We start from the raw sequence: 24,352 nt of genomic DNA on the forward strand, positions 1-24,352 counted from the left end.
AACATTTTCACCTTAAATTGAAAATAAGCTCGGAATTTGAGAAAATAATATTATTCAATTGCAAACTGTTGATTCTATTAAATCATTCACTATGAAGAGATAGCAGACTTCGTGTGTCTGCAGCGCTATTGTCCTGTCACCAGCTTTCAGATCTTAGAATAGTAGACTTGAGATGCGCGGGAGCACTAGTGTTAGTTGACCAATTTTCATAACGGCAAGGAAAGTTGTGTGAGTGCGCCACACCAGATTTTTTGAATAGTAGCGCTTATCGAATTTCCATCTAGCTGTTTACCCTGTTGTCAATATTTGCAGTAGCAGAAGTCTTCGGGGTGAATTACAGCATTTAATTTGGATTTTCGAGAAATAATAATAATGTATTCATTAGCATTTGAATGATTACAATATCTCAGTAATTTCCATCTGCACAGTGAATCTCACAGTTACAATATAGCAATAGATTCATTGCATGATTTTGAAAATAATTGAGTTCTAATGAACTTGTAGACATTGCTTTTCACTATTGTATTTTTCAAAATGCAATGATGTAACCTCAGACAATTTCCGTGAGCAACGTGTTCAAATGAATTGATCATTGGTTCCAATCATGAATTTAACTTGATGAAATATGTAAGATGCCAACCCAATTAGTAAACGATTATTAAATACATACATTATGTATGAAAAATGATGAAACATCGTCATTGTGAGCTATTTATCAACATAAAATCCATATTATTATTTATTCTTCTTCTACAATGTTTTCCATAACGAATTACAATGAAATTATGTGAGTATTCCAAATGAGTATTCTTTCTATTTCCAGTATTATAACTATCATATGAATTAGGTAATGATCAGTATAATACTATACTGCTGTATATCAATTCGAAAAAATGGAATAATTATCATCACCAACTTATAATGATAGAGAGGTGGAAATGATAGAATCTCTTTGAATTCTAGAGTGTTGTAAAATAATGTCAAAACAATACGAAATTGAAATAATATTTTTTGTTGATATTTCGAATATGAATTATCTATCGATATTTATTCATTTTATGATAATGGATCCATAAAAAATGGAAAAATGGCGATATTATTACAAACTTATAATATTATAAAAAGGTGAAATAATAGAGTATCATTGAATTCTAGATTTGTGATGTAATGTCAATAAGATATGAAATTGAAAAAATTTGTTGATGATTCGAATATTAATAATCTATCGATATTATTTTCATAATAATGGATCAATTGTAATGATAACAGAAGAGGAGGAGTTCAAGCTAGTTCAAGCTATTCAGCTAGCTATCTGGAAGTATAGTGTATTCTTTTTAGATCTTGAGACAGTTATAGATCTTGAAGTTCCAATCATATAATTAATTGTTGATTAATAATTTACCTAGGGTGGTATGTTTCTTCTATGACTGGCTCAGTAAATCTTAATCTATCAAATTTTCGCAATCTATAATTCTATAGATTCATTCATAGAAAAAATAATTATTATTCCATGGATTCATCAAATCTTCACTGATTTCCATTTACTTGATTTCACCTAAATATGTGAAAATATCAGCTTAATCGTAAACCTATGAGAGGAACATGCAATTGGTTGATAATAATAACGAACAAATTTTAATTTCAAAACTGGAAAATATATTCAACTATAGTTTGCATACAATTGTATTAAAAATATTACAATAACAAATAATTTCAGAAAATCAAAGGAAGTTCATGACAATAAATCAATTCAAATAATTTATCAATCAATATAAACATTTCAACTTCATCAATATGCTATATTTACAATTATTTATTTATATTCTATACATTATTTTCGTATGTTTCACTTATTTTTTATTGAATTTATTCCAATAAATTTATTTAATTATCAGTGATACCATCATTTTTGTGTGACTAGTTCCCCGAATAGACTAAAAAATTTTGAATTACAAAATTTTATTAAATGAATTTAATTATTCAATTTGATTTATAAGCTAGTTAGTTTCTAACAAGCATATTACAATATTTTGCAAGTTACATATACATAAGTACAACTTAATATCAGTGCGCATTAAATAGAGAATTATAAATTAACATTTTGCAAAGCACTGCTTCAAAAGGTTACAAGTTTGACATTACCAACAGTTTCAATAAATAAGACAAAATATACATAGAATGGAACTAAAATCACAAATTCACATTCCTAATTGCACATGGAGTAAGATTTTGGATTGTTTATACTGGAATCAAAATATTTAAGAGGATGGATAAGAATTGACATGCTACATACACTAACGCTGACATACTGACATACAAAAGTTTATTTAACAATACCTTTATGGAGAATACTACTGATACATTGGAAGATGTGACTCCTGAGCAGCAATTGTTAGTGTATACGAACATTTGTTGCAAAGGAATAACACCCAATGAAGTAAATTTGATGTCTAAACAATAATTGCATAAAATACAAAATCAGAGCTGAGCTCATGAAATGCAGACGAATACTGAAGTCTTGATATTTATTTTATGAATCTTACAGGAAAAACAATTATTTTTGAAGCTGTCATTGTTCAATAGAATGTTTTTATATGTTTCATGAATGAAATATTACATATTGAATAATGACTGAAATAATTTGAAACATTCATTATGTTTAGTAGCCGTTTCTGAATCTATCACCATGAATAAGTCTCTGAATGTTGATGTTGATATATTTTCTATATTTTGATAGAGTACTGTAAATCTGTTATTGACTTTAATAGCACAAGTTGTTTTCTATGAACAAATAGGAATAAGGATTTTACCGAAATAATATCAATACAGCTAAAGAATGGAAACTATCAGCTTTCCTTCCAACATGAATGTCCTCTTATTAAGTAATGCTGACAATTGAAAGTGAATTGCTCTATAGGATAAAAGTCATGAATGAAATCGGGTCCCGTTATTGGTAAATATTTGCCGACAAAAAAGCATTACCAAGATTGACATAGTCGTTAAATGGCTGTGGCGACATGACTGTGCGCCAAAGTAGAAAATATCACGTGATCAGATATAATTCAGGTGAAAAACTGAAACGGAAGCATAATCATGCACACCCCTTATCAAAGTGAACTGGGTGGGCGAGAGAAAAAGAGAGATAGTGTGACAAAGGAAGGGAATGGCAATTATTACCATCTTAATATTCTCCATCTCTTTTCACTTTTCTTTCCTCTCGTTTTCTTTTACTACCCTTTTTACTCTGTAGTACTTCTCTCGCATCGTTTTCCTTCTCCTTCCCTTGCTTTTCCTTCTCATCTCATTCTTGGTTTTTTTCAATCTTAATTTTCACATTCCAAGTGTTTCTAACTTTTCAAAAACTGTATTTTCTTATTTTCTTGTCTCTCACTTCTTACTTCAATTTTAATTTCATCTCTCTATCATCATCAAACTTCTCTTCTTTTTCACTCCTCATTCTTCTTTCCGTATTCTTTACTTCCTCAGGTAAATTCTACAACCTCCCTTTATTCATCCTCTTCCTTCTTCTCCCCATCAACATAATTCTCCTCTTCCTTCAATTCTTCTTTCTCTCTCTTCTGTCCGCATTGCTACCACTCAATCTTCAACTTATCTTTTCTCTTTCTCTGTACCCCACCCCATATTTACTCATTACGTTACCCAACAACACGAGCTTCAGAGAGAGAGACTTTCACTTCGGAAACGATCAAAGATCCAAGTGCGGCATAAAAACACCAACAACCGACCATAAAGCCAACTACTGTACTAGCTACTTAAAACTGATCGAATTGTTTTTTGGGTTTCGTTTTCTTTTCATTTTTCAACTACGCCCTCACATGCAAAGAACCATTAAAAGATAATGTTTCAATTCAGGTGAATGGGTTTCAGTAAAGGTTGGGCCCACTACAATCAATGGAAGTAGCATTAGTGTAGATTACACTACAATCGATGAATGTAATAGATTATTTTCAAGTGGTCAGATTTGAGATAGTCGGAGAAGTATTTATTGAAGTATGCCTTGCGTAACAAGAGACATTATACAGATCAGAACTTTGTACCGAAATGGTGATCCATGGTGATAAATCTGAGGTTTTCAATTATTGCTCACGATTTTAATAGTTCGAATTTTGAAATTCATGTTAGTAACAACATCAAAGAATTGTGATTAATGTTAATGATTTAGTGAGCAGTGACAAACACCATTCTCAGAAATGAAATAAATGAACTAAAGTGGGATAATGTGAGTCTGTATAAGTGTGAGAACCAATTTCTAAATTAGTGAGAATTACGACCAACAGTATAGTGTCATCGGGAACCAATAAGATTTATCTGATCAAACTACCAAACATTTTCCACCAATTATAATTCCAACCATACTATTCCCCAAGTATACGAGTATACTGGGAGTATTTACTTTTAATACGTTTCCCCCACAATCTCACTCCAGATCGCCATGTTTGTTGATGGTATCGATCAAATTAACACGGGAAACAACAACAAACCTAAAGTTAACATCCCAAATAAAAGGAAAATCTGAAAACTAACATCGTCCACTTTTCGTTGAGAGGAGATTTACTCGAAGAACTCCTAAAAAGCTCCCAGATCTTATCAGGTGTTGCTCTAAATAAGGTTTATTTATCGGAAATATTGTATTTAACTACCGGAGATGTCGTCGTAAGGAATGGAATGTTGGATATCTTCATCGGAATATTTGTGGATGTGAATTTGACAGATGTTACTACTGTAAAGGCCAGCTTATTACGGTACATAAATCAAAGGATCTTCTCCATCGATAGAAAAAGTTTTGGAATTCCATCGTAACGGCGTGTTACACTGAATGTTTATTGGATTTTATCTCATTCCCCTTTTTATGTTTCTTGTTGATTGATTTTTTAACGTTGAAGATTTTCAGATATTATTTCATGATTATTGATTTTTTCATCTTTATTTCATGATGTTTGAGAACGGAAAGATCCATAATTTTTGGCATATACTCCATCATAAATTAATTATATTTTTTACGCGTCATCACCACATCGTAACCTTACAGTAAGAAAATCGCCAGCAAATTTCCAGCACATGAAATTGAAATTTATTGTGAAAGATTAATTTTGAACGGTTAGCATCAATTAAATAGGAATCATTGATGTTATTTGTAAGGAACGCTAATAGTTTAAATCTCACTGTAGACATGTTCACGTCGAAATTCAGTAACATAAATGGATTTCTGCAATACATTTATTGTGAATGTTAAGGAAAATAGTTAAATAGAGGAAAGAAAAATGAAAATGGATTATGAAGAGAATCACTTCTATGAAATATGGTGGATATACACTAGAGAAGAGATATCAATAAAAGAATTTAGAGTTAGAATATGGATAATAAAGACCATTTTATAGAATGGAGAATAATTATAAATAGGCTTCTACGGAATTTGAAGCAAACCTATTCCAGGATTGAATTTATAATTGAAATTTGAACGAGGCAAATGCCGAATACATTTTGAGATCCTACACAAATACAGTAGGAATGTATTCAACTACAGTTTGACATGATTGAAACTGAACATTTTCTAGGAACTGTTATGGTGTATACTCAGGATTCGCCTCTCAGAGAATGCAATGCGTCTGCTGTGTATTTGAGTTTGATGAGATATTATTTGTCCAACTGAGAATCACTTCAACTGTCAGCATTGATTGGATGATATGCTTCAGTGTTATTTACAAGCAATGCTGACACACATGTAGGCCTCTATTGAGTATCCAGTAAAACATGAGTATATCTGTATATTTGTTATCTTTAAATTAGTGTTGTATGTATATGATAGGCATCAGAGCCAAAGATGCCTCCAGTCATTCTGAGAAGGTAAACATTATTCTGCATGAGCCCGAGTGTAAATAAATAAGAAAGTTGTCATTTTCATAAAAAATTTCAATACTCTTGTCAACTGGTGTCCACAACATTGATAAACTTATTTTGAAACATAATATTTCAATTCAATAATACGTTTTTGCATTAATTTATGAGACTTCAGTATTCGACGTTCACCAAAATAACTCAAAAACTACAAAATACTTGAATGGATGAATTCAGTAGTGTAGATATATTTTCTGCCTGCAGAGAAAAAAATCCAAATCTTAACAATATTGGAGACAAAGCACATATATATATCATCAATATAATAATAATTATTTGTTGATAGGAACAGTAATATCGATGTATTACATGCAATGAAAAATCGTGAGTTCTATGTACAATTAAGGCTTCTCAGTCTTTATTATAAGCATTATAAGCACACAGAAAAATATTGACAATCGACACCATTTAGGAATTGACAATCATGAAATTCGTTAAACGATTCAGCATTTCAGTTAGAAAAATCAATTTTTAATGTACAGAACAAATTAATAAATTATGCTGTAATAATTTACAATATTTACAAGATTATCACTTAATATGCAGAGAATTATAAGGGCCTTTTTTTGTTCAATGATTTCTTGAAATATGAGTCTCAAAGATTGTATCCACCATCAAATCTAGTCTAATACAAAATATTATTATCAGAGAAAAATTCACAAAAATTACACATAAGAAGGAAATAACAATGATAAATTAGCCGGCGGAATTATAGAAATTCAATATAACTACATCATATTTGCAAAACTACACCTTCAAAACATTTGACAATAAAAATATGATCTTATTTAAATTTAATCAGTGATAAAATATTGAAATTTGAAGTGCAATGAGAATCAATATAACAAAACAATGACAGTGTACAAAGAATCACAATCAGTGATAAAGCTTTTCAATACAAACTTTGCGACAAATATGATTGGAGATTATTACTCAATAATTAAAACCATTTCAACCTACTATAAGTCAAGTTTGCTAAATTTTAAACTTGGTCAAATGAATTCCCAATTATGAAGAACGTCAAAATAAGAATAAAGGATAGTTATTTTCGAGAAACATTCTTATTTTAAAACATAACTTTCTTGAAGTTACAACAATGAAACTTTCTAAAATAGAATAAAAATAAATTGCATGTTCTTTAGGATTGATTTTGAAACATAAATCATGATACATAGATTAAAATATTTGGAGAGTAATAAAATCGTTACCTACTAGAATTGCATGAATTATAACATTGAACAGAAAAATATATTTTAAAAGCACAACTACAATGATAAATAACTACCATTTCAGTACTACACTAATTTCGAAACAAGAGGCCCGTAATTTTCGAGTAAATTTAGTTGAATATTTGGAAGAGCACAATATTCTGCATATAAGTTCATAGATAAATAACTTAGTGTCTATTGATAAGCTATCTATAATAAGTCTCACTGAGTTTCAAGTCTTTCAAGATCACAATAAAACGGCTCCACACGGCCTGGGTATTCCTGAGCTCCTCCTACAACAGACAAAATGAAAAAAAAAAATATTAGTGAACGTGAAAGGATAAAATGAAATACTATGACAGGACCTGCACCACAGTTACTGCAGGTAAAGTGAAAATGGCATTTGTTAAATCTTTGATAATACTGAGAGCTTTCACAGAATATTTCAAGAAAAAATGATCAATAACATTCAAGAACATCCTCATATATTCAATTTCTTCTCTCCAATCACACTTCTCTCGTTCGTTACCTTTCTGTCACTCTTCCTCTCACTAACTCTTTCTCCTTTTCTCTCTCTCTCCCCCCTCTCTCATACTCGCACCCTGTTTCTCTCATATCTCTTTTCTCTCTCGTCCAGTACATTGAACCGAGACTCTGTTCTACATCCGATTGATTACCGGCTTCCGTCCTACTATGACGTGAGTGCTGGTGTATGTGTGTACGTGAGTCAGTGAGTGAATATGTGTTGGTGAGTGGCTAAGTGCACTTTGTCACGGCTGTTGCTGTACTACTTTTACTCTTTCAATTACTACTTTTACTCTTTTCTGAGCTGCACTGGCGTCTGAGAGTTTTGAATTTGACGAGGATAATGTCCGTCGGTTAAACAGAGTACTAAACAGAGAGTGTCGGTTAAACAGAGTACAGTATACAGCATAAAAGTACAGTCACCTAAGTGCAGGGACACACGATCCGGCGACATTGCCGTCCGGCGTTTTCGCCGGACCCGGCGGCAATTAGCATTCAGAACACACGACAGACGGCGAAGCTGCCGTCCGGCGTTTTTGCCGGATCATTTAGATACATTTCAGTATAATAGATGGAGTACAACATTTCAAAATTAACTTACACATATTATGTTGTCGCGTAATTAAAATTATTCCTACCAAATCTCATGAAAATCTATCAAATCATTTGTCTGAAAATGTTGTAATAGCTTGGAACTGTGGTTTAGGCGTATTCAACCTTCTAATTTACGTTTTGCTACAATAAAAAATTGATAAGATACGAAAAAACAATCTTTTACTATTGCGATTGAATTTCCAGCTTGAATTTCACTTTAAATACTGAAATGAAGTGTATCTTACTGGTAATTCTAATAGAACATAATCTCAAGAGCTTATGTCGTTGTGCAAAATATCAATGTGAGGACAATGTAGTTGGTGATGATGCTTGAAGCTGAAAATTAGGTCTTTTTCATAATACAAGGAGAATTGTTGTCAGGTGTACCTAGAATATGAGATAGATTGCTATACCTGAACATCGATGTATCGATACCCATCCCTACTTACAACCCTACCCTTGTAACCTACCCTTGTAACCTACCCTTGTAACCCTACCCTACCCATTTGTAACGTTACAAATGTTGATAAATAAAGAAGTGGCATGGGTGGGGACAGCGCCGTCCGGCGTTTTCGCCGGATCGTGTGTCCCTGCACATATAGTACAATGCCCTGCTACTGCTTTCCGGCGGCAAAACCGGACGGCGAAGTAGAGAATACCCGGCGATATCGCCGGATCAATTTCTCGCCGGACCGGGGTTTTCGCCGTCGCCGGCGTCGCCGGAGTCGTGTGCTCTGCCCCATGCCTTCCTGTGTACTTCTTGCAACCGGACGGCGAAGCTTCGTCCGGCGAAAACGCCGGACGGCGATTTCGCCGGATCGTGTGTCCCTGCACTAACATAGTGAGATAAACGTTATGAAATCTGTGGAAGTGATAGAATGACATTTATAGTTAACACGTTACTTGTTATTCAAGTTATCCCTGTGAATCTGATCTAATATTAAAATTGTTGATAATGATAAATGATTGTATATTCACCAAGATTTCCATGATTCAATAATACATTTTCAGACTTCATATTAGATATTATGTTAGTTCATTATATATCTCCATACCCTACAAACAATTCGGCAACGGTAAAGGTTTTGGAAAATGATAGAGCTATCTGCTTTGTCTGATGTCAGACAAGAACAGAAAACCAATGTTAATCAAGTGCTCGACTTTATAACGTGAATCTCACTATACAGTTTTAACTATCACAGACCATTCAGAAAACATTCATATAATTATGCTTATCCTATGTTCAAGACTTAAGACGTCGATGATGGATAATAGAGGGAAAGCAATACTGTATTGAAATAAATATATAGGAACAGTGTGTAAAGTTAGATATTACATCTCCTAAATTTGTAACTCTTATTTATACTTCATCATTAAAAGAGCTCTCAACAGTTCAACTCAACTAAATATTCTACCATGTGAATAAAAATAAATTCATTTCCATGAAGAACACGCTCGACTCCTAAAATATTACATAGCAAAATAACTTTTTAAACACTCACGACGTTGCAACGAATACAACTTTGTTTCCAAATGACCATTAACTAGTCATCACCCAATTTTCTAGTTAAAATCTACCTCCTTCACCCCCCCCCTTCCCGTTCGACCCACCTGCACAAACTCTTACAAATTCCTTGTCTCGAAACAAAAAGTCGCTCCCAAGTCATTAAGGCAGGATTTACATAAATTAGAATCCCCCCGAAGCAATAGTGTACCACTCACACACATTCGAATAGATATACACACACACATGTATGCAAACATAGAGCAATAAAGCTAGTGGATAATAAGGCTTAGCTTCTTCTTGAGCATTCACTAACTACTACTAGAGCGAAATACATCACAAGCCGCCGTATATTTATTAGGCATAGCTTTCAGAGTAATAAATTCACTAGACTACTGATTTTCTTTCAAATGTTGCCTCGGGATTTGAATGTTGATCTATTCACTTCCCCTCTCCTCCTCTTGTGAACCAGGGGGAAAGAGGGGAAGGTAATCCAAAGCGCGTCTTCTTTCCACCACCTGTTGCTAAGCAACCCAAGGGGGGATTGATGTGGGGGGGAGGGAGAACTAAAACCCCCTACAGCACAGTTAAGTTGTTTCAAAGACGAATAATTTTCTCCCTTTCGGAATTAGTTGAGGCGAATCGTCTGTTACTGGAGGAGGATGAGGAGGGGTGAGGGTGAGGAGGAGGTGAAGTTGATGCTAAACCGTCGTTTGTTGAAACAGTTAAAGCAATTTACATCTAAATTATAAACAGACAGGATATTTAGTGAGATGCCTACAACGTTGTTTAAATCAGGGGGGATTAGTGGTATTGGTTTATGCAGTATTCAGATAATATGCTGCTTATGTTCATTACATTCAGTTGATTACCATATTGGGTTGAGGGGAACAGTAGGCCTCTAACAGTTATTATAAACAGTATTTAAAAGAAGTAAACTTTCGAAAATAGGAATATTTGTTGTGTTTGATGTAGACTGAAGACTGTAGAAATTTTCTATTGTTAACACGATGAAAAAGGGAAGTTAAATAGAGGGAACTAGCTCAATGATTCCATCATTTTTCATTAATGGACTGACTTTATTTTATAGCTGTTACGATATTGCAGTGGCGTTAAATGGTATGAGAGGAAAAAAGAAAAATATTGGTAAACAGTGAGTGCAAGGAAAGAAAACTGAAGGAGGATGGATGAGAAAATAAATAAGGAGAGGAATAGAGAAAAAAAGGGAATAGAGAATAAGAAGAGACTATAGTGTAATTTGACATAGACCTCTCCCTCTTCCTAACAGTGTTTCCCTGTCACCTCTTTCTTCTTCCTTGCCTTTCTCCATCTATATCATCATCATCATCATCAACATCGTCAAAGATAATCTTCTTCTTCTTCCTCTCCTTCTTCTTTCGTCTTCTCCTTCATCATTATTCTTGTCCCTCTCCCCACCATTTTGTGAAACAGTATGATCCAATAAGGCTTAACTTATGCTAAATAATTGGGAGGGGGTTCTAAGAGAGAGAGAGAGAGAGAGAGAGAGAGAGAGTGAGTAGTAAAGAGAGGTAGAAAAAAAGTGGTGTACAGAGGGAGTGAGAGAGAGGCATTGGCTGAAACACATTACACATACAAATGGCTCACTAAGTCCCTCTCATTATCACTTTGTTTCTCTCCCACTTTCTTCTTCATTCTCCTCTCCTTCTCACTTGTTTTACTTCCTCTTTTCCTGCACACCCTCTTCTTAGGAAACCATCTTCCACTCAAAAAGGTCATTCAGAAATAAAAAAGAAGAAGACAAATAAGCGGAAGAGAAGAAATGAGCCAGAGAAGAGCGAGATACAGAAAAATAAACAATGGGAAAGAAGAAGAAGAAGAGAAGAAGAAGAAGAAGAAGAAGAAGAAGAGAAGAAGAAGAAGAAGAAGAAAGAGAAGATGGAGAAGATAAAGAAGTAGGAGGGGAGCATGAAGGACAAAAGCCGATAACCATCGTTTACAATTTCTCTCAACGATCACACTACTTTTCCAGAGAAAAACCCTTGAAAAACGGGGGAAAAGCCGTGAAAGTGTGGTGGAGGGTAACTTGATGATATTCATGAGCGAATAAATCATTTATTATATCATCCCCTAACAGTGTAACAGTGTGTGCTAGTATCCGACAAGATAGGGCCTTTACCACTCTAACAAAATAGCTAGTAGCGTTTGAGATATACGAAATTCTAGAAATTACTACAATAGTAAAATTTGAAAATACAGTATGTACTATAATTTCTGAAAAATAACTGTCTTGATTGCCAATCTATCATCATAGACTGAATAGGAAGTATTGCAATCAATGAAGGAAGGAATTCAGACAGTTTTTAAATTGAATCTCACTATACAAGAATCTCTGCAGGTTATAGAGGCTAGTATTTCCAGTCTCCACTGGCAAAATGATTTTGAAAATAAACAAAAGCTTTGTCCTTCTACAAAGCACAACAAAGTAATATGATCAACGAACAATATAGCAGACTCATAAAGCAAGCACACATAGCTGTGCAAATTTCTCATTTGCTCGGAAAACTGGGCAATTTTTCCCTCTTTTCATTCCGCCTCTGGTTGCCTGCTATATTATCAATCTGAAGTGGAATATGACAAAGTCTGTGCCCGGAAAAATATTTTCATTCTTTATTCAGAATCGCATCTCCTGTTTTATTATGTGGTTTACTCCGCAAAAAAACTTTTACCTCGTTGCGAAACTTCACTCACTCTCTCTCTCTCTCCAACATTGCAATACTTCATCAAGTTCCTCTACCTCTTTCCGTCTAACAATAGAATACTTCATCAACTCACCAACTCTATCTCTTTCCAACATGACATATTTCACCAACTTCTTCTCTCTCCTACATTGGAATCACAATCCAATCCCGACTTTTCCATCTCTTTCTGCCTCTACATAACTAGAAAACTCACCGATGTCATTAAAAGTTTCCTTTTCACGAGATTATTTATTTGTTTCTCTATTTATTTCTGTTTTATGTCGTTGCGCTGTTGACTAATGAAGAGTGGGAGAGATGTGACCTTCCAGAGAATGCATTACGAAATACACGAATGGTAAATAATTTGCATTGTTATTATCAGGCTACATATAATATTCATTCATTGGAATACTCTTTCCTATGATAAGATTCACGTTTCAAAGGCTGTGGAAATGATAAGACGGCATAGTTGCCACGTTTGTTTTCCACCGCCTTCCAAAGAAGATAGCTGTGATTCAAGTCATCGGGGTGTATCTGATTTATAAAAAATCACTTCACTTATATGGGCTGCTTTATTCAAATGAATAAGAATAATATAAAAACTTGTAGTACCCTTTTATTAAAAACTTTAGAATATTTAACGACTAGTTTCGACCACAAGTATTACAAGTTATTATGACTTATTGTTTTTATTAATGTGATTTATCAATTATTGTTGATTCTTCCTGAAACTGTAATGATCAATTATATTATGTGAAATTCATATCATATCCACCAATGAAATTGTTTCATTGTTTCTCATCTTATTATTTCTCCCCTTAACTTTTCTTGAATCAATAACAAATTTCCATAATTGATATTAAATATTTTGATATTTCTTCATAGCCTACAAACGATTTTGAAACTTTGCAGAATTGGTGAAGCAATCTCCTCCCTATAATAATTATTATATGTAGGCCCACATTGCTTCCAAAGATAGCAATGAACAATCTTCATAAAGGTTTCGAAAAGATGTCAAACCTTCTCCAAACATATTCAAGAACATACTATGTCTATAAAGGTGCGTACAGATATACGCGCCGCGAACATGAGCAATTAATTCACTTTTAATTAGCTGATGCCAAGCTTTTTATATCTATATATTATACCGTTTCTGTAGAAATACAGATATAGTCAGCTGATTAAAAATGAATTGCTCATGTTCGCGGCGCGTATATCTGTACGCACCTTTATATTGACAGACAAGGAGAGCAAAACCAATCTTAATCATATGCTCACTTTAAAACATGACTCTCACTATAGGTAGGAATAATTTTCTACAGGAAATTTTGAAAATAGTCTCATTCTGGAAGAATCTTTTTCTACATTTTTTTTAATTGACCCATATTGGAAGAATTTATTATTGTAGCCCAGCAATGCTTCCCAGGGATTTAAAATCAATGAATACTGAACTAGAAAATGCATTGGTTTCCTCGTTAATTATGATGGATGAAGGATTAAATTCGGCCACGTGTGTTCAATCATATTGTAACATTCACTTTAAACTGTCAGCATTCGTTATGAATATTCATGAATGCATTCCATTCAATCAATGCTGACAGTTTCTCACAGTAGCCTCGAGGGTACCACAGTAGCACCAGTTCTGTAGTCTACCTTTTCCTGAATGAATATTTAACAATTTAATTCCATGTTTGTACGCTTTTCGGATCATTTCGAAAAGGAGGAAAGTTTTTTATAATTTGAATATTGTGTGAGGCAATGGACTTATAGGATGGGAATGCTTGCTTGAGGGCATGCATTGAATGGGTAATATTGTAGTTTCATCTGATTTGGGATATAACGGTTTTATCCAAATTATTTATTTACAAATTTTTCATTATTTTTATTTCTGAATACTAATTCATTTTCAATACCTTTTTAGAGCTATTCACCTATACATTTTTCACATTTTCACACTACTATTTCCTTTACATCACATCATTCTAATTCTTCTTCGGTAATATTATATCATGAAGTATATTATAGATTTAATAAAAAGTAACGTTTCCCTCCTTAACCATTCTCATTCATATTTTCAGATATGGGAAAAAAACTTTCGGATCTATCGGGATAATCTATGCGATAGTTGCAATTATATCTACAAATCATAATGACATTGGAACCCTTCACTTTATCCTAGGTATTTGATCGGGATTTATTGGAACTATAAGAAGTGTAATTATCCGATCAGTTTCCTTCATTTCATACATTTCTTCACCTGTAACTATTGCTTGCCTTCTATTTTAAATGTTTCAGAATGAATATTCTATTTTCTACTGCATTTGATTCTTCATCCTTCTGCTTTCCAAACCTTTCGTTCCTTACAATCTCTTACCTCCCTACTCTAACCTCCGTTTCATCTCAAATCTCAACCATTCACATATCTTTCTCCTTTTCCAAACTGAATCTGAACTCCTTTTTTCAAGCAGCTGTTTGTATAAAACAGAACTTATTCTTCTGTGCTATTAAAAAATTACGTCGGAAATAACACACACACACACACACACATACGCCTCCAAACACTAGATAAGATCGTTGAGAGCATTTCAAAGCAGCTTCTTCCAAAAAAAAAGCACAAGCACTTCCAAAAAGGATGTCTGTTTCTGATGAATCAGAAATAAAAAATCTGAAATAAAAATATGGCAAACTTGAAGTGTGCCTGCAAATGGAACTAGCACTCCATATTGGAATTCACTTCAAACGGTCATCATTGGTTTCAGTAAGGAAGCAGTAATGTTATTCATACAGAATGGTGACAGTTGAAATTGAATCTCACTATACGCTTCTTGATTGATCTGGTAGAGCACTATAATAAAAATATAAACCACTTCCTTCGGTTGAGTTTTCAAAGAGAAGCAACTGATTACAGTACAATTTTGGATCAATTCCAGACCTTTAATTTCGAGTTGGAAATAGTTTTTCGTTTGAGTTGAATGTTTTCATCTAAACTGGAAGCTTCAATAATGTTGGTGCTGATTCTAGATTGTTTACAGTCAATACATCAAAGTCTCATTGACGCAATGACAAACCCCACAATAAAAAAACAAATTCGATGTTTCAGGGCAACTATACCCCTCATCTTCTTGGCTACACAATTCAAACGATAAAATTATTATTCTCAAAAAAGTTTTGAAATAACCTTATGTTTATTCAAATAACGTAAAAGAATCATAATAAACAATAATGTAAATATGATTCAAAACAGAAATATTGTAATAATTCTAAGAGAAAAATTAGTTCGACTACTAGCCTGAAGCTACAAAGTTACACGTTTTTGTTACCAGAAATTATTCGAATTCATTTGTTTCTGGTGATTAAATCCTTTAATCCAGCCTCCTGGGCTACAATTTCCAATGTCATAAACAACATAGTGTTGTTATTCTTGGAATTTATAACAAATAAACATGTACTCCTTACTACTATATACTATATTATTTATCAATACGCGATAGTCAACTATCGAACAACTAATTTATTTCTCTATTCATCCATCTAACTCAACTTGTATCAGGAGTTCATAATTTAAGGAGAAAAAGATGAGAAAACATAATTTCAACGTTTTTTCTGGATGGTGTCTTGAGATATGATTAGTTGAGATGAGTCAGTGATGTTTATAAAATTATATATTGATGTATTATCAATTAGCTTGTAGATAAACGTTAGTTAAACTAGTAGCACAATTTTTTGTAGAGGTTTTAATAACTCAATTCCTAACTAACAATATAGTGAATTTTCTAACTATAAACCTGGAACTAAGATTCTGAGAATAATTGTTCAACCTAATAATCATCTATATTTCAAAAAAATATCTGGAGTAATTCCAAGAGCAATAGGAAATGCAAATAGTCAGATACATGAATTTCATTCGAATTACAACTTGCTGTGCATAACAACTACATACCCACCACTACCATTAATTCCGATTCTGCTATCATTCCTGATATTACCAACGTCTATGAGAGTTTTCATTGCAAGTGCTTTGAATACAGTGGTTACAGGAATTGTAGTCTATCTCTAATAATAATTAGAACTTGCTTTGCCCTTGCAAGATGCAATCCATCTGCTTTACATAAAGTGAGATGCACTCTAAACTGTCAGTAATAGTTGAATTGGAATCTATAAGGTTTTTTATAAGGAATGCTGACAGTTTACAGTCACTCTCAATACAGGAGTTTATCAATCTGCACTGAGCTAAAATTTTCAAGAAGTGAAGTTGGCTTCAAACCATCATTTATGAACAAATAATTGATGCTTATCCGTTTGATGCGATCGAATTGTTCATTTAAGATGACTGGATATAAATGCAATTGCATTTCCATGATGTAAATTGATAGAGATACTAAATCTCTCATACTCGTGGATAGTAATACTGATAGATACTGGGCAGCTCAAGATAATAACCACGTACGCGGTACCTAAGATATAATAGTACCGCAAATATACTGTTGTATCATTCCCAGGTAAAGAACAAAATGAATATTTAAATTGAATCAAGAGTCCCTGATAGTTCTATTTGATCTAAGTGAGGTGAAATATGGGAAACTGTGTACTTCGCTGTTTTGGACGCTACTTTGCATAAAAGAATATAGAGCATTGTGAAATAAACTTTTCTGAAGTTCTTCAGTAAATATAACTTCTCTGTAGTTTTGTTATCATTGAAACATTCATTCCAAGTCGAATATACAGATAACATTTTGAAAGGAACAGCTTGAAAATGGAGTTCATAATGCTGTTCTTGGTAAGTACTAAGTTATTTACCTTGCCGAGTTGCTAAGCTAGTTTTTACCTTTCTGATAAAGACGCTAACAATGTTCCTGGATCATTTTCATGCCTACCTGCAACAGAAAATAGAACAAACAATTAGAAATATGAAGATATATAGATACAACGAAAAAAGTGGAGAGATATGTTTATAAACTGGCAATTAATTTAAGTATCAAGTAATTTTGACATGAAGATTTGGATTATTAGGCATCAACTGACTCATTGTTCCATACGGTTATGACACAGATTAAAAACAAAATCTGAATATAGAATATGTATTTACTATCAAATTCCATAGCATCTTAATTGAATACTAATAATTTCGAAGATAGCAGAATGTGGATTTGAATTTAACTTTATCTAAATGTTGATTGCAGAAGCTTGAACAGAATGGAAGTAGGCTCTACTTAGTTGAACATTTTGTCTCAGTACTTTGCATTTTCCAGGACGCCGCAATACTTAACTTAATTACCAATTTCAAAAGTATTTCATTTTAAGCTACCGTAATACTCTATGGAACTGAACCGATTACAAGTTTATTTCACTATGGTATAAGTTACGTTTCCATTTTTATGCACCTTTAAGCTGGAATAATGAACTCGACTGGACTAATTTAAAATTGTATCAAGTTTTCGTTGAGTTCCAGTGGTTAGGAAAACTGAGTGGCTTAAAAGGTAGTCACAGCTCTCAGGTACTCTGGACAAAAACTGAATGACTTAAGATTTCATTAAGTTTCAGTAGAGTTTCAGTTGTTGGGGAGACTGAGTAGCTTAAAAGTCAGTCACAGCTACTTGGAGTGAATTACTTTGACCAGACAGTTCTAATAGAGAAGAGCTCTCCCACTGACAGCCTGGCATTTCAGACAAGTTGCGCTTAAATTCTCGTCTTCCTCTTTCTTCTTACTCATCTCCTACTTCCTCCTTTTCTTACTTATTTTCTTCTTCTTGTACTTAATCATCATCTTCCTCTTCTTCCTAGAATTTCCATTCCTTCTATGCTACCAGATACTTTGCTTCATAGTCTTTGCTCTTAGGTTTCGCCATTATTCTTTTATCCATTCTCTTCCTGATCGTTCATGAAACTCCTCTAGTCTCCTCTACTTTGATATGTTATTTTTAATGTAATGATTCCTAATTAGTTTCCTGATTTGTAACCTTTTTCCTGATATACGCCCCTGCTTTGCTTTGCATTCAATTCTATTCTTTTTACTTATTTCAACTCTTTCCTATTCATTTATTTCTGCCTTCCCTAATAAAACTTTTTTTTTCATTGAACAGTCACTTTCTTCGTATTGTTTCTCCTTATTTTCTCCACAATCACATGTTCTAACATTTTCTCTTCTTTGGTTATCCAGTTTTTTCTCCCCCCTCCACTTTCCACTGTACTTTACAGGTTCACCTGTCTATCACATTTTCTTCTTTATCTTCTTCCACTTTACTAAATCTTCTTCACTTTCTATGCATTCTGGTTTTTCATATCCATTCCCTCTCATTCTCACTCCTTTCGTTTCTTATTCCGCTCATTCTCAAGTTAACATAGTTTTCCAACCATTCCTCCTTTCTCTACCTTTTCGCCCCTATTTTACATATACTTCCCTTGCATCTCCTCTTTCCCCCTCGCTTCTACTCCATTTTCTCTCCCCTGAAGCAATCTGTCTAGAAGGATACACTCTATCTACAGTCACACAGACGGACAAACAGCTAGACAGACTAGAGAGATCTTAATGCAGTAATTAAAATGCGGCGTCGCCTTTATATACGACGCTATCATGAGGAGGGGTACTCCCGTGATAAAGGGGGGGGGGCATCGATCTTGTTTTATTTGAAGGGTAGGTATACCACTGCCTCACAAACAGACAAGGTTAAATAAGAGATAGCAAGAGCGAAATAGAGATACAGGAGACAGTAGGAGAGGACAAAATAGACCATCAAAGAGACTAGAGGAGGAGGAAAAAGATAACAATAGGGAACAGGAGAGACATGAGAGTACAGGGAAGACAAGGAGAGAGAAGGGAGAGTACAGGGGATAACAAGGGAAAGACAAGGAAGGATGAGAGAGAATAAGAAACATATAAGAGAGAGATGAAAGGCGTCTTAAACCCTCCATTCCACCCAAAACATTGCAAGGGTTAAATGTATACATCTTACTACTTCCTTCACTTTCCCCCTTAACTACATACACAATAATTGCAAGCAATGTTTGTCTCGTCTTCTTCTTCATCTTCTTCATGTTCACCTTATCCGTCTTCTACCTCCTCTGCGTCGTTCTACAACTGTTATCATAGTCTGGTTTCACTGAAATAAGCCCTCATCACACCTTCAAGCTGTTATACACACTGTTTCGCCAATGTCATACCACTTAATTACTCTTTTGTAACACTCTTCTTGTTCTTGATCAGATATATGTTCTAATGATCAAATCATTTATTAACTATAGTGAGGTCCACGTTATAATGACAGTATTTGATCAACTTTAGTTTTGCTATCCTTGTCTATCATTTGACAAAGCCAGTGATACTATCCATTTCTAGGTCCACAACGATGACAATTATGTTTTTGACAGTGTAGAAATATAATTAATTAATGCAGAGAATCGGCATCGCTATTCGTCTATCTTTATTCACTGCCATTATAACGTGGATAACGTGCCATTATAACCTTTGTGTCACCAATTAATGCTCTACCAACCCAACGAATTTTGACTGACTAAAATACTTTTCATATGTGAATTTCAATTTCAATGATTTTTTACGTTGAGATTTGTTAAATTAATTATTATTAAACGAAAATCCCAATTAAATGTTGTAAATTACCCCAAAGACTTCTGCTACTGCAAATATTTACAACAGGGTAAACAGCTAGATGGAAATTCGATGAGCGCTACTATACAAAAATTATTTTTCGGGGTGACTTAATTGGATTTTCATTTAATGATGATTATTCATCATTTAGTATTCGAACAAATGCTATTTCCAAATTATTTTCATCTGTAGATTTGTTGAATTTGTGATCAACGTAATAAATCAATTCAATAATAGAATTATTAATCATATTATTCTGGAACTCACGAAAGTATTCCTTATATTATATCATGAAATAGAACTAATCACTTCGTAATAAACCAACTAAATCATAGGAATTTACTTAATAATAGTGTTAGGGCATGACGAGAAGCAACGAAAACGTTTCAACAAAATATGAAGTGGAAATAAGGACAAAGAAATGAGACGAGTAGAAGCAAAACAAAGAGAAACGAACGCAAAACTTTGAAACGACTTGAATTTGAAGACGACTTGAACGCTGAAGAAAGTTGAGCGGCACCGACAAATTTGTGAAGACGACAAAATACTAATCAGCAAAAGTCTGTCGAGTTATTTGCTGGGAGTTTATAAGGCGGCTCTTTTCAATTACGCGGCAATTATGAATTTGCCTGATGAATTCAGTTAATTCTCCAGTTCTGGCGTTTTGTTTTTGAATGCTACTGGATGAAGAGAGGAAGAACTCTAATAAGATGAAAATTAAGGAGAAGGAGGAGAGAGAAATCTGAAGGGGATGGGAAACAAGAAGGAGTAATAGAAAAATAGATAAAGAGAAGAAGAAAAAGGTGTATGCAGGAGGAGGGAGGAGAAGGAGAAGGATTTGATATTTATCTAATGAGTATAATAATTGACATGTGAGGGTGAAAATAAGAACAAGAAACAGACAAAAATGGATGAATGAGGCAGGATGATAGGGAAGATTAGTAAAAGGAGGAAAAGGAGATATTTTCCTATAAAGTAACCTTCACAGTAGAAGAAAAAGCAGCACAAAAAGTGGTAGGAAAATAAGAAAAAGCATGAAAAGCAAGGTAATATGATTTGGGATGAGCAGAGGAAGAAGGAGTTGAAGTAAAATAAAAATAATGAATGTAAATAAAGGTGATGAGGGGAATGGGGTAAAAGATAAGACCTATATGAAGTAGAAGAAAATACATGAGAACGAGAAGAAGAGTACCGCGGAGATCCAGAAAGAGTACAGTTGAAAGAGGAACACGAGAAGAAATAGGAAAACGATAAGAAAAAGAAGGAGAAAAAGAAGAAGCAGAAAAAGAAGATGAAGGAGAAGAAGAAGAAGAGGAAGAAGAAGAAAAAGAAGAAGAAGAAGAAAACTTAGTAGGAATCAGATTGTGTGCTTCCAGAGTTTTGGAGAAGCTTTTGAATTTACTGAAAGCCGTCGCCGAGACAAGATTGAGATTTTAATCTACTCCAAGTGGTGAAATTATTTTAAAACGGTCAGTCAGTGTTTTTCAGGCCAGCTTCCAGCTTCCAATATTATTTTTTCTCCTCCAAAAACCTTTTTGAGATAATAATGTTTTCCTCGCTGTATTATTTACGATGACACGACAAGATTTGCTACAGTGTGATTCACTACAAAATGTCAGCATTCCTTTCAGTTATCACCAACGCTTTCCATCCAACCAATGCTGACAGTTAGAAGTGAGTCTCACTACAGAGACACATTAATGGGGGTTGGAGACTGTGAAATACTTTTAGTTTTCGAGGAAGATTCAGATCTGTGGTCAGTCTGTTGTTCACCCTCAGATTTCTTACTTTTTTCATGTTCTTTCCACTTCTCCTTCAACGGTTCTTTTACTTCATCAACCTTTCCTATCTTTTCTTTAAACTATTATCCATCGTCATCCTCTTATTCAACTTCTTAATCAGCAAAATTTTGTGTTTTCGAGTTCTCAAGCTTATATTGATTTTTTCTGTTACTTGATCCAATTAATTTCCGTGCTAATTCTGACTCTTCGACTTCCTTATCATGTTCTTCTTCAACCTCTTTTCCTTAGTTACTCCATCTTTTCATTTTTCATTATCCTTCTCTCTAGTTTTACCCTACTTTGCTTCGTCATTCTGATTCTCGCCTTCCCCATGATCAACCACTTCTCTTTCTTCAACCTCTTCTTTTCCTTCTCCCTCCTCTTCCGCATCCTTTGCGTTCTCTTCTCTCTAATCACCTTATTTTAAATAATAATTTCCATCCAGCTGATGTCAATATTTGCAGTAGCAGAAGTCTTCGGGGTGATTTATAGCATTCAATCAGGATTTTCGTTCCATAATAATTATATATTTTTCCATTCATCCTCTAATTTCATCACCCTCTCCTTCTACTTACCTTAATCTACCAGCTTACCTCATACTTATATCATGTATATAAATTTTCCTTGATGCAGCTTTCTCTCTTTTTTTTCATCTATTGTGTTTTTCCTTTCCAGTGCGTTCTCTAGATTCAAGTGCTTTTCTACTCTCGTGATTTGCCTATTCTTTTCTTTTCCGTTCCCACCTACAACTCGAACTAATAACATTTAACAAATATGCTAATTGAACATTTTATTTAATACTCCACATCATCTATCATCTGCTACGTATATTTCTTAATCTTTCTATTCTTCATACCCTGCTTTTTTAACCTCATATATATCTTCCTCCTCTTTCTTATATTTTTCCTTGTCATCACGTCTCCTTCTTTCTCTATTCCCATCCACTGACCATTAGGAGGGTGATAGTCCTGGAAGAAACCAAGAATTTTGGGGTTTCTTGAGAAGGTCATCGCACACATTTTGAATCTCTCCTCACTCTCTTTCTTTTTTCTCTTTCTTTCTCCTCTCTTTCCCTCTCATATCGCTCTGTCTCTCTGCCTTCAGATGCTGAGAAGATTGAGTGGACTGACAACAATACAAAAGATGTTGTAGCCTGATACAAGCAGGGTACGAAAGGACATGTGTGGAAAGCCACATATCATACAAAATGTGTGTATAAAAGTTATCTAACAATAAAGCTCCGACAGATCTTAAGAAAGTGGTGGATATTTTTCGGACAGAGCAAGCTGCCTGCCTGTTGATACTCGACAAACCACTTGTGCTTTTCATATGTCACATTTATCTCTCATATGTCTTTGAAAATAATGGACATCCAAAAACCTCGCAAAAACCTCCTCATGATGTATTTCTTCTAAAAAATATGCTTCCTGCACGAAAAAGAAACAGACAGTATTTTAGCACAACAATGTGTGTCTTATACGATGATTGACATTCTAATATATTATTATAAATCAACTATACGAATTATTCTACACTATTATCATGGAGGAAAAAGAAAGTTAAGAGTAATGTCATACATTGTGCAATTTGATTACCTCAGTTATCATGGAGCCAATTTGGTAACAGTAGTTTCAAATCAAATTCAACGACAGTTAGGTTCAATATTTTTTTCCTACAGTTACGTTGAAAAGTGGCCATTGCTGCACTGATTACAGAACGCAAAGAATCACTTTTCCGCTCTAGTGCGGGAAAAATTTTTCTGCACTCCAGATTTGCAACATGGCAACGCAAAATACTTAGTAGGTTATATGGAGCAACAGTGCAGCAAAATCAAAATGAAGTTGGTAACAGTGACTGCTGTGGCTGCTATAGTGAGCAGAGGTGCAACCAAGCACAACGCGCTAATTATTACTATTATAATTATATTATATCGAGGACAGCAACAGCACAGTGCCACCACAGCACACACCACACAGCCGCCTCGCCATTCAAACACTACTAAGTTATTTGATGGATTTCAGGCAATTTTACCCATAATTACCCACTTTTCATATTCAATGGTAACTGTAGGAAAAACTTAATGTGAAATACGTGCGCAAAGTTCCTCTGCTGCACTCAAGAAACCATTCCGCCCTCGCCTACGGCTCGGGCGTAAACGTTTCTTTCGGTGCAGCAAACTGTCACTTTGCGCACTAGTTGCACAAATAACTATTTCTTATTATGACATAAAAACAAGTTAGTATGGTCTTGAAATATTCAGGAATTGTATAGAAATGTATACAAATTTTGTTACTGCATCATCTTTTTAGATTATAGTCACATTACATTTAAAGCATTTTTATCCCTTTGAATTTTAGCTCAGACCATTCTTGTCTGGAACCAATTCTCAACGCACAAGGTCATTCTCCATTCTTTGACCACACAGTTTTCAAAAAGGTTACAGTTGACAAAAACGTAGCAGATTAGGATGAGCCAGAGGTGTTTGGTCCTTTAGTGAGCTC

At 34.1% G+C, this 24,352-nt stretch overlaps 1 protein-coding gene across 2 annotated transcripts in view; it reads right to left on the reverse strand.

Moving 5' to 3' along the window:
* Window positions 1-3,387: 3,387 nt before the first annotated feature.
* The window catches only part of LOC111049148 (toll-like receptor 6), a 114,917-nt gene continuing 93,952 nt past the window's right edge, over window positions 3,388-24,352 (reverse strand). Inside the window, exon 2 of one of the 2 annotated variants that reach the window (XM_039432816.1) lies at window positions 3,388-7,417. The gene's annotated coding sequence lies outside the window, so the exon portion shown is untranslated. The remainder of the gene's footprint in view (window positions 7,418-24,352) is intronic. The other variant, XM_039432817.1, reaches the window with a different exon arrangement.

This window comes from Nilaparvata lugens, chromosome 7 (genome assembly GCF_014356525.2).
Source record: "Nilaparvata lugens isolate BPH chromosome 7, ASM1435652v1, whole genome shotgun sequence".
In the NCBI taxonomy this organism is placed as follows: Eukaryota; Metazoa; Arthropoda; class Insecta; order Hemiptera; family Delphacidae; genus Nilaparvata; species Nilaparvata lugens.